Genomic DNA, 5,331 nt, shown 5'->3' on the forward strand with positions numbered 1-5,331 from the left:
TACAAATAAAGTTGCCTTGCCTTGCCTTAATTGTATTTGTAGCCTGTCTGATTATAACCATCAACAAAACCTCAGTAAATTAAAGGACAAGCTCTGGCTATGCATCGTGTTGAAATCTGTTATTTGAGCGGAGATATATATGAACTGAATAATGTACATAGCTCAGGCATTACACATGATAGATTGTTGTTGTGGTTGTATTTCATTAACCAGCTGCTCTCTGACTAAAAGCCCTCAGGGCGCCACTCAGGCAGAAAGGCCACGGAATTAAAACGTTGATTTATTCATTGTCGTGTTTCAGTGATTGATGATTAAATATGTGGGTTAGCAAACGTCATGAGCCTTGTCTGGCGACCTTCTTAATTTCTCTCCGCCTCTGTCTCTCTGTCTGTCTGTCTGACTGGCATTTCCGTCCTAACACTCGGAGGAAGTGTCAGATGTTGCATCAGTAAGCAATTCGTAAAATGAGGAAACGTGGATTGTGAAACGCATCCCAAAGAAAAAAAAAGAAGACTATTCTTGTTGCAACAGCTTCTTCAGGTTGATTTCAGGTAACATTTTACTGTTACCTTTCAAGGTGATGATAAAGGAATGTGCAGACAACATCATATGTTGGCCCATAGTTAAACAAATGTTTCGTAATAAATTACAAGTTTCTAATATTTAAATAAAAAAAGGAGGTCAGTCCCATTAGGTAAATATCTGAACAATACCAGCAGGAACTTTATTTATGATATTGATGTTTTGCTTGTTTAAGAATAAAGAGTGTGGTTTTACAAAATCCAAAAGTGCAAACAGAATGATCTTAGGGAATTAAAAAGATTAAAAGATGTCATGACAGCACATCGTGATGCAGTGAAGCAGGAGGAAAATGTTGAGTGAATTGCACTGGACTGATCAGTTTCCCTCCCTGTGTGAGTTGTGCTGAGATGTTTAACCTGTGAAAGTATTGTTAACATGGTGAATTCAGAGGTAATGCTTTTATTCAAAGTGGTCAAACTGCAGTCACTTTTGGTACAACCTTTCTTGTGCAGCAGAGATGATGTCAGAATGATATCTCAGTGAGATATTTGTTGCGTTATGGGAGATGCATATCAGATTGCAGTTGTACTGTAAAACTGCCGATGTGATGAAAGAGAGCTCTGGAGAATGACTTGACAGTAAACACCCTCACATCTACACCCAAAGAGAAATGGCAAAAATGAAAAGAGGCAGCTTTTAGTCCTTAAATCTTAAAAGGAGAGGCACTCACAAGAGAATCAGCAGGGAGGCAACACACTGTAGGTTTGATCATTTTAATTTTAAAGTAATACCAAACTTCAGCTAAGTTTTACAACAAGAGATACATAGTTGTTGGCGTTATCCCTGGGCGTGTTTTCCCCGTTCTCTGAACAGCTCATTTTTGAGAAGTTTGGACGTCATGCTCTGCCGTCCTGCCAGGACATTGTTGAAAGATATGTCCACCAAGCAGCTCTTTCAAGTTCACAGCCAGCTGAAAGTTCTATGTTAAGGAGGTTCCTTTCCCTGGAAATTCATTTTCACTGCTCAGCTTCTTCCTCCACTCTACAGTTTGCTGATTCAGTATATCGCAATAGTTGCTTGTAAGTTTTCTTTTTTTGTTTTTTATGTTTTTAGAGCAACAATAGCTACAATGTAGCAGTTTGTGTCCACCGCTTCACTGATGACTCCTTTGTAAAGAAAGCCAGAACAAGCTGGATCATGACTGAAACCTGGAGCTGTTCCATCTATAAAGACCTTCCATGAAGGCTCAGAACTATACGCTGTACATGATATTACAACAGCAAGGTAATGTCACAATTGCCAATGTATAATGGTCAGCTAGCATGGACCAAAATGGCTGGCCTCAGACATTTTCTGCAAAGCAGCCAAAATGGAGCGTTTCAGGCAAAAGCTGACGTACGTGAGTATTAGACAGTCCCTCCAGGATTTCGCAGGATTTTTTTGTGATTGTTGTGGCCCAAAATGCCTGAATTTGCGACTGCTTTTTGAAAAAATTGCGGTGAAAGTTGCAATTTTTTTTATTAAAAAAAAAGTTAAAAAAAGCAGCAGAGGAGGTTACGGAGAAAATCTAGATTTTCTTTCTTTTTTTTTTTTTAAATTGCCTGATACCAAAAATGCGAATGAATCGATTAAATCTATTTATCGTACAGCCCTGCTTGTTAGTTATACATCGCTAAAATATCGCCATCTAAATATTATGATACTTTTCAGGGACGATTCTTCCATTAAACTTAACCTGAACTTAAAGGTGTAGAAGGTTTGTTCAACCCAGATTTTCCAAGCAGCAAAAATGTTGAAATCTTCCTACCAAAACATGCCTTTAGCAGGACTTAAAGTTTTGCGTTGAATCTACGCTGTAGAATAAGCTGTAGGTTCAAGTAGACCTTTACCTTCACAGAAGCCTATGTACATACATAGACTGATGTGCTCGTGCTTAAAAATATAACTACATGTGATTGGTTTGCCAAGTTGGCTCGTACCAAACGTGCCCAAAAATTCCCCTGTCGCCTGCAGCCATACATTCCATCCCCTGCAAGGTCTTCTCTCTTTTCTTCTTTGCAATAATTGCAGTATGATTAACTGTAGCTCTGATTCCATTATAGTGTGCTCAGATTCAGTCACTATGGTTGCCTGGGCTCTAGCAAGCAGAAAATGTAGCAGAACTGGAAACTGGCGATGTGATGAGCATTGGAATTGCACTGCTAACTAGCGTGCTGGGCGGATTATTGCAGAGTGACATGGACACTCCAACGCACATATACAGTATCTAACAAAAGTGAGTACACCATTCACATTTCTGCAGATATTCAATTATGTCTTTTCATGGGACAACACTGAAGAAATGACACTTTGATACAATGTAAAGTAGTCAGTGTACAGCTTGTTTAACAGTGTAAATTTACTGTCCCCTCAAAATAACTCCACACACAGCCATTAATGTCTAAACAACAGGCAACAAAAGTGAGTACACCCCTAAGTGAAAATGTCCAAATTGGGCCCAAAGTGTCAATATTTTGTGTGGCCACCATTATTTTCCAGCACTGCCTTAACCCTCTGGGGCATGGAGTTCACCAGAGCTTCACAGGTTGCCACTGGAATCCTCTTCCACTCCTCCATGGCGATACATCACAGAGCTGGTGGATGTTAGAGACCTTGCACTCCTCCACCTTCCGTTTGAGGATGGCCCACAGATGCTCAATAGGATTTAGGTCTGGAGACATGCTTGGCCACTTCATCACCTTCACCATTAGCTTATTTAGCAAGGCAGGGCCGTCTTTGAGGTGTGTTTGGGGTCGTTATCATGTTGGAGTACTGCCCTGTGATCCAGTTTCTGAAGGGAGGGGATCATGCTATGCTTCAGTATTCCACAGTACATGTTGGCATTCATGGTTCCCTCAATGAACTGTAGCTCCCCAGTGCCGGCAGACCATGACACTCCCACCACCATGCTTGACTGTAGGCAAGACGCACTTGTCTTCGTACTCCTCACCTGGTTGCCGCCACCCACGCTTGACACCATCTGAACCAAATAAGTTTATCTTGGTCTCATCATACCACAAGACATGGTTCCAGTAATCCATGTCCTTAGTCTGCTGTCTTTAGCAAATTGTTTCTTGTGTATCATCATCAGAAGAAATGTGAGGGGTGTACTCACTTTTGTGAGATACTGTATATAGTTCTTACGACGGTGTAGGCCACTACAGCGTCCAGTTAAGTCCAGTAAGAGAGACCGCAGAGGAGCCCAGCATCGTCATTGCTAATCACTTACAACTACCTCCTTGTATTGTTCTTGTACAAACACAGTAGCTTAGCTCTTGGAAAATGGCTGTAATCGCCTATGATTACACAAGCAGACTGACAGGAAGGCAGGCAGGTGATGACATGATGAAAAATAACTTTTTAAAGACCTGAAACACTCACAGATACCAGATCTTTTTTTTCCTACAGCTTTTGTTTTATTGTTTGCCGAGAAGATGTACGGAAGATCCCAACAAAAACAAAACAAATACCTCTGAACTGATTGCCCACGGTAGCTTTAAAGCGGGGCTTTCTGAGCCTAAGTACCAGAGGCAGTAACCTCCTCTGCCCTCTCACAGTGCACACCACAGCAGAGATAGATATTCACCATGACTAATGATGATTTTCATTGTCACTGACAGACTGATGGAGCGCTTACAGATTCAAGCCGAACAATAGAACATTACTTACATCTCTGAGGAAATATTCTGCATGTCATTTAGGATATCGTTAATTGAGGATTATTGTTGTCATAATAATTTGTGTTTTTGTTTTTTATCACAGCAGGAAAACAAAAATCACAGGGCAAAATAATATCTCTGTCTGTGGTCTTCCATTAATAAAACAAAACATTGCTCTGTACCATTTGTACTGATTGCGCTATAGGCATTAGCATGCACACTGTTCACACCCATATATGAAGTGTTTTCAGCTGACGGTGGCAGATTTTTCTCATGCTTAGCATCAGGGCTTAGGAGCAGTGGTGGTTGACAGTGGCGGTTAAAGTGTAAGCTGTTGTTTGTGAATGTGAATCGAACTCCCCTTGTGACCAACAACAGACAGAGCTTTGTGTTTCAGCCTTGTGGGAAAAAAGAACACACAGAAACACAACACACAGGTAGAAGAGTCAGTGATTTAGCCTCCAACTCAAGGTTTGTTGATCATTCTAAACTGTCCTAATTTGGAGATCCTGTAAAATCGCCTGTGAGAGTTAACTTTAGAGCTCCGTGTTGGGGTTAAATACTTCAGTAGAGCAATTAAGAGATCGTTTTTCTCCCCACAGAGTTTAGATTACATCTATTAAAACAAGGTGTCAAGGATTTCAGCGGGAGGCATGAGTTCACCCGCTGCTTTTTCTCTAATTTCCCTCCAGCTTCGGCTCCAGCTCCCATCCAGATCTAACGCTGCTTTCATGTTTGACCCACTTTTTACAAGACAGAGCCAATGACAAAAAAGGGAAGAGAGGCAGAAGGAAAAATGATGAAAAAGACACAAGTGGAAGAGAGCGGGAGAGAGAGTTGAGGTAGAATAAGAGGGAGATGCAGAAAGTGTGGAGAGGAGGAAAGGCAGGAGGAATGAGTGGAGGAGTGTCGGCGTTCAAGACAATGACAGAGGTGTAAAGAGAGAGAGAGAGAGAGAGAGGAGGAGGAGAAAAGGGGGAAACAGAAGGCAAAGCTAAAGGCGCCTGGGAAGGAGGGGAGTGGGCTGAGCGGGAGGGAGGGAGGGAGGGAGGAGGGAGGCTCTGCTTCTCCTAATAAAGCGAGTGTATGTGAAAGGAGGTGCTGAAAAACG

General features: G+C 41.7%; 1 long non-coding RNA gene across 3 annotated transcripts in view; it reads right to left on the bottom strand.

Moving 5' to 3' along the window:
* Nucleotides 1-5,331, bottom strand: part of LOC117830081 — a 63,429-nt gene that overhangs the window by 33,262 nt on the left and 24,836 nt on the right. The gene's annotated exons all lie outside the window — the stretch shown is intronic.

The sequence above is a fragment of the Notolabrus celidotus genome, chromosome 18, assembly GCF_009762535.1.
Source record: "Notolabrus celidotus isolate fNotCel1 chromosome 18, fNotCel1.pri, whole genome shotgun sequence".
NCBI lineage: Eukaryota > Metazoa > Chordata > Actinopteri > Labriformes > Labridae > Notolabrus > Notolabrus celidotus.